Raw genomic sequence first — 12,681 nt, 5'->3', positions numbered from 1 at the left:
TTTTATTAAAAAATCTACACAAATAGCAAAGTTTTAAATTTTTGCAAACATATTCTAAAATTCCATGGAAACAACAATATTCAGTAGTCCATGTTTAATATAGCGTTCAATTTATCTAGTTCCAAAATATTTGCTCATTGCCTGAGTGTACTAAGAAGTTGCCTAGAGACAAAAACATCTAAAATTGCATATTCCAAATATTCAGTTTCAGGCTTGGCTGTCTTTGGGATTTGAATTGTCACTGATCAGAAACCACAGAAACCTCTTTGCCCATTCACACAAGAGCTTTTGGTTTGAGTTTGGTCCATTTAGCATCTTCTCCTCCTGGTTCACAGCAGCTGCTAGTAGTCATGTTTGTACTCACATGGATGAAGCAAACATCTCAGTTTGGACCTAAAAGTAAAATATAAAAGGAGACCTGCAGGGGGAGGGGAGGGTAGTGGAGTGGAGTTTGGACCAAGCAATCGAACCAAGTTAGCTGTTGTCAGGCTGTGTGTGTGTTGTAATATCACCCCTCAGGGCTTCTGAGAGGGGGGCTTCGGACATTTAGCAGGAGACTGTGATCCCCTGACCTTGCCAGAAGGGTAGAAAATGTTTTGCTGCTGATTAGCAATTCTTCAGCTTGGCTAAACTTTTAGTGCAATTTTTTTTTTCTCTTTTTTTTTTTTTTTAAGGGGGAAAAAAAATGTTTTTATATGTTGTATACCCACAGCCTTCCTGATAGTGATAGTTTTGATAGTATATATTTTTTTCCATTATTCATTCTTTAATCATTTATTTACCCCTAAATGGTACATATTAGTACTTGAAAAGTTCATATTAGTACCCAAAGTGATGTCTTTTGAAAGCTAAGAGAAATCAAATATGAGCTAAAATCGCACCTTTATCTATGACCAAACTAGCAAAGCAAAAACAAAAAAGCATAGGATCTTTTAGAGTGGCTTCCACTTTTACCCTATTGTCTGGTATCCATGAGATAAAATGTGTCACGAGTCACGACCAAGCTGAATTCATGCTTGGCATCCCTCAACATGACAGAGTGTTTTACACGCGTGTTCCCTCTGAAATAGCAGTACCGTACACTTGACCTTGGGCTGGATGTATGTGCCTGTGAGCTGCGGACCATCATTCCTGTCAATGGAGAGTGTGTCTGACCTTGGGCTGTAGTTACAGACTTGGCACTGACTAATTTCAGCGCTGGACTTCATATCGACACTGCAATCGCTAATATGTTGGATGATAAATAACTATCGACTGTGAAGTGAATGGAGATCCTGGAAAGGATAGAGTGGCTCGCTAACGTGGACCTCGAATGGAATACCAAATCTGCACACCCATGGATCCAGGACCAGTGCTATCTGTTTTACATTTGACTAGAAACAGCATTTAGCCAAAAAAAAAAAAAAAGAAACAAGATATTGGAGGATTTCATCTGTAGTCTAGATGTTTAAGTAGATCAACTTATGTTGCAAAATATAATTTATACATTGATAATTTAATAATTTAATTTCTTTAAAATAAAAGTAATAAAAAGTATAACAACACAATTCTGTCATATATTCAACTTCATGTGTCTTTCTTTCAAACATTATTAGATCCCACTGACTTTCATTGTATGGACAAAGACATTTATATATATATATATATAGATATATATATATATATATAATATATATATATATTGTTCACAGAAGAAAAAAGTCATAGAGGTCTGGAACTATACGAGGGTGAGTAAATTTTCATTTGCGGATGAACTATCTCTTTAAATGTTAAACATAACCCATTAAGTGGTTATGTAAAACTTTGGCACCTAAATTTACAGTTTACCCAAATGTGATCAACATTAATTCAGTAATACATTTGAGCGCTTTGAGAACAAAGCAGACCCAATGAGAAACCACTCTTTAAACAAAATGTAGGCGAGCAAAATCTTATATCGGCGAGCCAAAAAAAAAGGCATAGCGTCTGACAAATCTCAAGAATCACGAATCAAGACACAGCTTGTATTAGGATGCAGTGTGCATGTCTGCTCCATAAAGTTTTGAAGTGTGCTGCCAAGTTCACTGCAGGCTCTCACTCTCACAACGTATGCAGAGCGCTGGAGGCAGAGAAAACTTTCCCTCCATCACTCCTCTCTCCCACATGCCCAGCCCCACCGCGCCTGACTTCTGCCCCGATAGCCGCTGAGCCTCTCCGAGTGGATGGGTTTTCATCTCGCAGGGATGCGAGGGCAGCCACTCCGCTCCCCCTCACACTCCGTCCCCGCGGTGTACGGATTTACATTTGTACCGCTGCACAGAGCTCAGTACTGCAGGCGAACAGCCAAATCCGTGCAGCACTGATTGAAACACAAAAACAGCTTGAGCAACTTCAGTCGAGTCTCTAGAGATCAAGGACTCCTCAGCCTAGAATGACGAAAGTTTATGCATGTAAAAAAAAATTATATATATATATATATCAGTGGACAACGTTCTTAGTCAGTATACTCTAAAATATTTTCTTTAACACAAATAGAACTGTACTGTGTTGAATGTATGCCATTTTAGTCTATGTTCACTAAAGAAGTCAAACCACTCAGTAATTCTTAAACTCACACTAGGGTGTTGCTGGGGAGGACAGAGGCAAAAAGAAAGACGTAACCGACATCTCAATCATTTGAGTAATTTTTCTGAGCAGTGGCCATAAGCAAGGGAAGGGCCTTTGTCCTACACTGGCTTTCATTTCCAGCACTGCAGGAATTGTGATGGCTATGCCTCGGGGCAACAGAGGCACCTTAAGGAGCCCCACCTTTAAATCCAGTGTGCTGTGACTCCAACCATGACCCCTAGCTGGAGGGATCCCTCAGGCCAGATTTAAACGAGCTCCCGCAGGTCCTTCTCCGTGCCTCGCTCTCCTTCACAAGCTCTTGCTGAACCGGTGCAGCCTGGTCTTCCTGGCCATTCTGATTTGTATAACAGTCAAAGCAATGGCTGGACTAAATGGCCTCACATTAGGTAAATGCCGTGTGGCTGTTCGCATATGCAGACAGGGAGATGTGTGGAAAAATCAGATGTGACAGTTTCCATGCTGGCGAAACCGAATTCTGTGTGGATCACAGTATAATGCGTGGCAATTCTGAGTGCCGCACTTGTGAATAATACAGGCAAAGTGTCATGATGGCTGTCTATTGTTTTTAAGAGCGTGCCTCTCGGTCCAAGAAGGAACTGATTTTTTTTCTTTGCAATTGTGACGAAATAGATCCAGCTGTTTTTTTACTATTGTTTCAGGCTTCTTCCTTTTCTTTTTCCTTCCCTCTCACTATCATTACCACTATTATGGAGGCCATGAGAGGCGCAAGGCAAAAGAGGCATACGATATCAGGTATTGATCCACACCCATTACCACACAGAGAAAAAATGTGGGTTCAGGGGCTGCACAATTCAGACTGGACAGTGCGATCGATAGGATGCTCTATCAGCCGTTGCCATGGCAACTCACAGAGCAAGGACAGAACCCCGGCGTTTATTTACACCTGTCTTCTACTCCCTGCCACCTTGCGCTAGTCCCTGCTAGCTTGTGCTGGTTTAAGTGTTACTCAAAAAGGGTAAATGTTATACAATTTTATATGTTATGTATTTTTTATTTTATTTTCTACAGTGTAATTTTCATTTTTCTCCACAAAAAGCATACTGTATAAGATTTTGTTGGTGTACACAATATCCAATGTCTTAATGGCCACTATTTGCCTGTGTTCTTTGCACAAGTGTACGGGTCTTTACTTTACGTTGACCCCAATTTGCAGGTCAAGTAAACATGTTCAATGCTGCAGCCGCTGACTTGATGAGGTCATAAAAGAGAGCTTGAGAAGAACAGTCTAAGGCTTTTTTCAGTGATTGCATGAGTGAGCAAAACACTGCAACAAAGAGCGGATCAGCAGACAACTTAACACTAGAAGCCAGCCAACTTGACGAATCATTTTAGACGCAATCTATGTGAATATGGATTGCATTCAAGGAAAAAAAAGTCATTACACAGAACATTAGTTAATTTGTACAATAAAGTTCAATAACATGCTCAGTGAAGCTGATGTATAATAATGTATAATCAGCCTACACTCTTATTAAAAATAAAGGTCCACAGCAATGCCATAGAATAAATATTTTGGGTTCCCCAAAGAACATTTCAGTGAACAATACTTAAAACAACCATTTTTTTCTTAGTGTAAAGAACATTTTAATAATTTGAATAAACTTTTCCTACTATATATATATATATATATATATATATATATATATATATATATATATATATATATAACTTTTGTGCATTTGAAAGGTTCCATGGATGTTCAGTGTTCTCTTTAGAACCATTGATGCCAATAAAGAACATTTATTTTTCATTTTGGAAGAAATCTACATCTCTAAAAAATGGTTAAAATAGGGATGCATTGTTATTTCTGACCAATTCTGATAATCTTTTAAATTTTATGTAACTAATAAATAGCCAAAATTAAAATTATGCATTATTTTGTTAAAATAAATAAAAAATAAAACACTGAAGTTTAAAATGTATCACTTTAAATGTTATATTTCTGCATCACAATATTATAATGTACAGTATGAAAAATGAATGTTCATTTCCAAGTTAACTAAAGATTACTTTTAATGGTGTTATTAAATTATTATCGCCTTTAAATATCAACTTTCAATGAGTTTTAGATTACAGTAAAGGTAATCTAAATGTAAAAATAGGACAAGTGAGCACTGATAATTAAATATCCAATATAAACAATATTTTTTTTAAAACTAAAATGAACCAATTACCAATATATTGTCTATTCCTAGTTATATAAGGACAATCTGAGATAGAGCTCAAAGGCTTTCATTCACTTAGAATGTGTGTTCTGAGCTGACAGAAGGGTATAGTCACACCAAGATCTTTCGCCTCTGCTGTGTGTGTGTTTAAGTGTGTAAGCATTACTGAGGCTGTTTTGAACTCCCTATTGCAGTGTTAGGAATTGAGGTGAGCCCCATAACCTCACACACATGCACAGCTCTGACTGTCAAAACTCTCCCTACCCCCTTCAATCAATGGTAGTTTCATGTGGCCTCTCAGCCCTGCAGTGACGTGTGCGTGTGTGTTTGTGTGTGTGTGTGTGTGTGTGTGTGTGTGTGTGAGAGAGAGAGAGAGAGAGAGAGAGAGAGAAAGAGAGTGACCTATTGATTTATTGACTGTCTAACTCAGTCTGGCCCATGGTACTGGAAAGCCTGGAGCTGTGGATCATTGGACCTACAGTTGCTGGGGTACTTTAGCCAAAGTAGCCACAATGCTAAATGACACAGGTTTGCCGCCAGGTGATAGATTCTGTCACAGTGCTTACGAGAAAATGAAATCTAAGGTGGAAATCAGGTGGCCAACTAAAATGGGTCATTGCTAACTTGCTAATTGTCTCTCTGTGGGGTCTATATGTGTGCCAGACTCGCTTCTTTTTTTCTTCTTGGTTCCAATTGCTCTCATCCACACCAGGCTATTAAGCTTTTCTCTTGCTCACATGTACCCACACACACTAGGACACCCCCTGAGGAGGCAGGAGAGTGGCGAGTGTCCAGCTGTCCTCCACCCCACCCCATCCCATCCCTGCCTTTTCACTGGTCAGTGTAGGCAGATTGAGGGGGCCTAAGGGTGTTTGTGTGTGTTTGGGGAGGTGCCATTAGCACAGAACTAGTAGCAGCTGGCCTTAAAGGACGGATTGAGTGTCACTGACCTGGCCATAGTGTCCAGCTGAGGGTCACTGCTCTGCCCTCCTTCAGGCACGTGCTGACCAGCCATCTGTGTGTGTGTACAGAACAGCCTTTTCTTTTTTAATGGAGTGACAGTTGCCTAATCTCAAGCATGTTTGTATGCAGCTGGCTTGTTTGGCCTTCATAAAATGTCTGTGAAGTATTGGGTCATCTTTTAGAAGGAAATATTAAGGTCTGTTTACACCAAGAATTACTTTATTATCGTCCTCACCAATGGACAATAACAATCTGGTTTTATTTTTATTATTTTTTTTTATTATTTATTTCTTTTTGTTATAATTGCACACTACAGTTAGGTCATCTGCCACTTTGAATTTTGAAAATTCAAAAAACACTTCAAAATTCTCATTGGCTGTCAATGTTTTTATCATTTATTAGGTGTAAAAAAACTGCTCTTAAAGTTATTTCAATAATGTTCCTCTTTGTCATTATCATTGTGGTGTAGACTTCCCTGTTCTAGTAGATTTTGAATGATTATTAACATTTTAAAGTTGTATTTAGCATAATTTAACAGATTAAAATGAAGCTGTGAGGGATAGACTTACAGTATTTACAATGACATGCATTATATAAAGGTCCTAGATCATTTAAATTTCACAACTTTCAAAAACGAAAAAAAATTGTCTAAAGATGTGTCATCAGATTTGTTGTTAAACAGCTTCAGAATCCATTGAATGCACTGTTTTTCTATACCTCACAGACTTGTTTTCATTCTTGTCAAAGATTAAATATGATGCTACCCTGACTAAGGTCTGCGGTTATCATCCTTGGCGTGAACAGGACTTTAGTAGTTATGGCATTCTGCTTAAGTCTGGCGACACATGGATCCAAATGCTCTATTACTGGCAAAAACAACCAACAAACGGTGCTAATATACACCCAAGGTGTACTGTAATACTACCAAAAAAACATGATCCTAACCTTATCTCCAGACTGATTCATCTTTTATACTCATTAAAATATTGTCCAGGACGCCGTGAGCCTGTGGACTGCAGTGTACACTGTGAGTTTTTAAAATCTTAGCTCAAATGTATGATATGAATAAACAGTGCTTATAAACGGTTGTTGAGCTAGTATTCTCAACTGAGACACGTTGAGGCTTGGACATGGTAACACTGTTCCTTATGTCATGACTTAACAAGCAGATTAGGTCATCAAGGCCATAAGTTTCATATTGTGGTGACTCCTGTTTCGGAAATGATGATTAAACTCCTCTCGGATGATGTCAGACTGAAGGTGTGGTAAGTGAATTTCAGCACAGATGGAGTCGAGGTGGATGTGCCTTCCATCCTTCTGGTCTTCTTCATCCCTCCATTCACGGTGCTGCAGTCATCCCTGATCAAGGCTCAGATTAATGCTGCATCTGCACTCATCCATTCTTTGGTGCCTTTCTACACCCCCCTCTTTTCATTACCTCCTTCCACCCTGGACGTGCTGCCTCAGACTGTTTAAGGTGATTGGATTGTGCCCATCCTCCCCTTGTGGTCAGCTGGGGCCAGAGGTCAGTGACCTTTTCTTGATTGGATGAAATGGAATGGTCATCGTTGCCCTTTGTTGTCATTCAGCGGAAAACAAAGAGGCTTTACTGTCAAAAGAGTTTGGGCACACTTTTTTATCCCTAACATTTTTTAGTTTTATGCTGAGAGGCTTATTATACTTCAGTGTTTCCTGTGCATGTGCAAGCATGACAATCCATTTACAATGCTTTACCTTACAATGCTTAAATGGAGGCTTAATGTATAGTATACAGTATAAAATGATGCCATGAGATAATTCTTAAAATGGATGACTGTAATTCTGGAAATCTATATTAACGTTTCTTGGAGTGTGTTGTAATATCTGCGGTAGCCCCTGGTCTTTGACCTCTGACTACCAGGCCTCTGTTGCTAGGTGACTGGTGCATTTCTGATGGAGGTTTGTGGGGTGACAGTGTAAGGGGGGGTCAGGGGGCAGTGGTCACTCTAAACCCCCCTAGGGACGCTCACACACACGCCACATTCGGAGAGAGCCGTGAGCTGAAACACAAGCTTGCATCAGTGCCAGAAATATGATAGGGCTTCTGTCATATCAGAGATTTCTGGAACATGGCACTTAGGCTTTTTCAATTAGTCATTAATAATTCCAAGCATGTAAATAAGCCACATTTGATGGGTAAAGCTTAATGATACTGTAAATGATACAGTATATTTTTATATAAGAACATTTGCCTGGTACCTCTTAAATGGATAGGTGACACAAAAATGAAAATTACGTCTTTTACTTACCTTCAAAAGATCTTTTTTCAACTTTATATTTTCTTTTGTATTCCATAGAAGAAAGAAAGTCATACAAGTTTGAAACGACATGAGGGTGAGAATGATTACAGAATTTTCATTTATCCTTTTATAGGAATATTCTGGGTTACACAAAATTTATTTTGAATTGTTCCCCTATTCTTTAAAAAAAAAAAAAAAGCTAAAGCTGCAATATGTAAACTATGCATTACTAACTTTGCATTTATACCCCATTTTTTAAAACTTTTGTTGCCATAACAACATAATGCCCTAGAATGACCACAAAAACATAATAATAATACATAAAAAATACATTTATACAGAAGAATCAATTTAAGTGCTTTTATAAAAAATAAAAAAAGCTTTACTTTTCTTATTTCAAATCCTCCAAAACTGCCCCATTCACGTCCATTGTAAGTGCTTTACCATAACCTTATTTAGTTAATGCTGCAAGTGCTATTGATTTAGCTAACTTGCATTTAACACAGAAAATTCCTTTTACAAAATCCTTGCATTTTACCCTTTATCTTAAAAAGGCTTGCATGTTACATTTTAAAATGCAAGGGAAAAAAAACACTTATCTTTAGAAGAATGTACAATCTAGTATCTCTGATCTGGCAGCTCAACATGCAAACAGTTAAGGGCAACCAAAGGCAAACATAAGAGGACTTTGCTATGTACACACTGCAAAGAAACTATCATGAAGTAAAAGCATGACTGCAGGTCTGCAGAATGTCAACTTTAAAGGCCATTCTGTGTTTGCATGTGTGTTTAATGTTTCCCCTCAAAACACTTTCTTCTGTAACGGAATTCTCTTTATCCTCTGCCATTTTTCTCTTTCCACCCTGTTGGATTTGGCCATTTGTAGTAGAAGACCTTACCCTGGGGTGAAGAACACACATACTCACTAAGAGATATTTTTACTCTTGGTGTTGATGTTGGAATACGAGTGTATCACCATGTGCTTTGATACAAGTGAAAAAAGCATCCCTGTGTGTTTGCGGATCCTGAACACTTAATAAAGCAAATGCTTGAATTCCCTCTGAAATATCAATTTCAAATCTTCTCCACACTTCAGATTCCTTAAAGATACCAGTATCAGACAGATCACTGTTAAATCATTGAACTCAAACTAAAGTAATTATTCTCTCAATGTTTATTTCTGATTACTATTTGGCCTTTGTGCTCATAGTGTACGTGTGTGTGTGTGTGTGTGTGTGTGTGTGTGTGTGTGTGTGTGTGTGTGTGTGTGTGTGTGCATCAAAGAGAGAGGGGAGGGAGGCTGAGATGGTATCAATCGCCAGGCCATTGAACGTATTGATTAGTTACCTTTCTTATTAACATGCTGATTAAAAAGAGCAGGAACAGAAACCGCATCTAGCCACACACGCACACTGAGACAGGGAAGACGCCACATCACCGGGCAGGAAAGCAAAATGAATACAGGACAAATTGTGTGGAAATAGACGGATGCAGGACACAGAGGGGACACCCAAAATGGGGGATTTCTAGGGACAGGAGGACATTGTCTTATGATAAAACTGAAGATGGGATGGAGGACGTGGATGCTAGCCCCCACAGAGAGGAACGAAGAAGAGAGATGGGAAGAAGCAAAAAAATGGAAGAGAGTGGGTCAGGGAAAAGGATGCTAACCGACTGCAAGGCAATCTCAGATCCTCCACCCACCCAGCATCTATTAGACTGGATATACAGAACACACACTCTTATAAACACATAAACAATGTGAAGGTTCACTTCACACTCACTCACAAGCTGAGGAGGTGTGACTGTTCTGCATGGACAAAAAGCAGATCATTGTGTTTGCTTAGATGTGTATTTATATTGTGCTATGCATGTGGGTGTTTGAAGTGTTCTGCCGTTGCTGTTGTTATTTTGTGGACAGAACGTGCAATGGAAATGTAGGCAGAATCATGTCAATGCGTTTATATGTTCAGTGTTGTGAGACAGAGGATTTTTTAGCGTTAGAACTGAGAGCTGCTGCTTTTGATTTGGAGAAGGCCTTGCATCTTAATTTTAGTGACAAAAATCTAACCCTATTTTTGTTATTAGAATTTTAAATGTAAATTTAAATGTTGTGAAGTTATTTAAATATGATTCAACCAGTTCCACACGGATTCATCTGGATTGCATCATCTTGTTGCATTGAAGATAGGGCTATGTCGTTAAAATTTGTCTAAACTAAAGGCTAAAATGCTATACTTGTTTTACTGCGTAATTGAATTAGGTTCAGTCAAATTTAAACGCTATGCATTAGCATGTAAAACATTAGAAATCTTTTAGCTATTCATATTAAACATGCTGTATTATATATATGGCCGGTTGTTAGACTCCGATTGCTAATAATTCACAATGGTAATAATAGATTGCCATCCTGCATGTTGGCAGCACGCCCACGTTTCCCAATCGATAAACAGAACCAAATACACGGGCGCGCGCACATTTCAATGCGGTTGAACACTTGCTGTGGCTCAGAGGTTAAATCGTAAAATCATAGAAAAGATTATCCTTTAACATTGTGGCTGAGTTTGTGAATGTGACTAGTGAAACGTTACTGAAAGCTGAATATGAGCATGACCTTAATAGTAATTCAGCAGACTCTCCTAATACAGTCTTGTGTTCATATTTGTGAGAATTATAAATCTCTCTCAGGATTTGTCTGAAAACCGTTTCTATTTTTAATATATATATACACATATATGTAGGCCTGTAGTAGGCCTGTTATATGTGTAAATGTACTTGTACATTCTAGTGAATAATTCTTGAAACGTGCGGGACAAAATAAGTTGTGTATGGCCTATATACATAACCAGATATAATTTTAAACAAAATAATACATCCAGTTGACATTAACAGCAGTACCGTATTAAGATTCTCTTATATAAGATCGTGTGTAATGTAAGATGTATTTCAATTATTTTTTTTTTTTTACAGTTAAAAATGTAGGCTTCACACTTCAACTTCAACTTAAATTTGAACTTTTCAACGCAAAATCTAACAAAGTAAAATGAATCTTGACGTTCATGAACACACTGAAGTTATTTAATGAATTTCTGTAGCCTACCTTTTCTGATGCAGTTAGCTATCCCAGAAAATTAAATATTTTGCTATACTTTAAATATTTATATATGTCATTTATAGATATGTAATTTTAAACTTTTAGAATTATTACATAATCCTCCGTTTGACTTTTGAATAATTGTAAAGTTACAGTGTACCATTACAGTCAGGCGAACAAAGTTTTATTTTCATGTGATTTTCCATGTTTCGTGGGCCTGCTCTCAGTGTGGTTCGGGCATGTTAATTGAGTTATTGACTTTTTTATCGATCGACTTCTTTTTTATTATTCACCATGCGTCCTATTATTTTTGGATGAAATTTATTTGTTCTAGCCCTTTTATATTTTGCATTTAAATGAACGGTTAAGTTTGTAGGACGCAGCCTATCATTTTTAATTCATTTAATTTGGTGCTTTCGTTTCCGAAGCCAAAATATTAAGACTTATATACAATATTAACACTAATACAGGAGACAAAAACGCATGAAAACAAATATTGCCGAATGTAAATAATGTAGCTCACAGATTTAGTAACATCCTTGCATACTTGTCAAATGGGTTAAATTGGTTAAATTTGAAAGGAATAAGTGTCATAATTGTAGGTTAACAATAAAATATTTTCATTACAATTTAAGGTTGCTGCCCAATTTCATATTAGCCTTTTTTTCCATTGCATTAGTAGATTTGCGTTAGTTCTTTTTATTTTGTTATATTGCATGGTTTTTAATAAAGTCTTTAATTGTAATATTATATATATAATATATATGATAAAGCGCTGCAATTAAAAGACAAACAGATAAACCTGGATGAACAAGAACAGCTAGATTAAGGGAAATTATACTACTGCACAAGTAAAAAAAAAATGCATCGTAACTGTTATAAGGCTACGAGTATAAACACTGATTATTATTAACAGTAATTTTCTATTAAATGTTTCTATAAATATTACTAATGCTGAATGAAGCCTATGTTTCAACAGAAATGTTTTTCGCTTTGTAGCCTATGTCTTCTCACAAAATAAATGCAAAATAAATTCTAATATTCTGGCACTAAGGTTTCAAGAAGCACACAAACAAGACAGTTTTCAAATGTGATCAATAACATGTCTTTGAGATTTATCAGGAGGCTGAAAATACCAAGCATGCAAACTAATCTGGATATATACCTCATAATACATATTACTTTTTGTGTATTGCGGTGAATTTTAAAGTTATTCCTTACATAGGCTACCCTGAAAATATTTTTATATACAGTAGCTATTTAAAATATTCTGTATATAAATATATACTATTCTGATGAAGAGATTTTAGGCTCGAAACGTCACCTGCGGTGAGAACATAAATAAATATGTTTCTACTTTCGGAGCTGTGGTCTGCCAACTTTGATCTTCATATACAATATATACAAAAATTTGCAGAGTCAGTAAAATGTTTTCGTTGTAAAAGTAGAAATGTCGCATGTCCATATTTATTCGGTTTAACACATTAGGCCACTACATAAAATACATTTAATTGGTGTTATGTGCTGAGTTATATGAGCTTTTTAACACAGT

The sequence above is a fragment of the Cyprinus carpio genome, chromosome A16 (assembly GCF_018340385.1).
Source record: "Cyprinus carpio isolate SPL01 chromosome A16, ASM1834038v1, whole genome shotgun sequence".
Classification (NCBI taxonomy): Eukaryota; Metazoa; Chordata; class Actinopteri; order Cypriniformes; family Cyprinidae; genus Cyprinus; species Cyprinus carpio.
Note: the sequence above shows the minus strand (reverse complement) of the source record.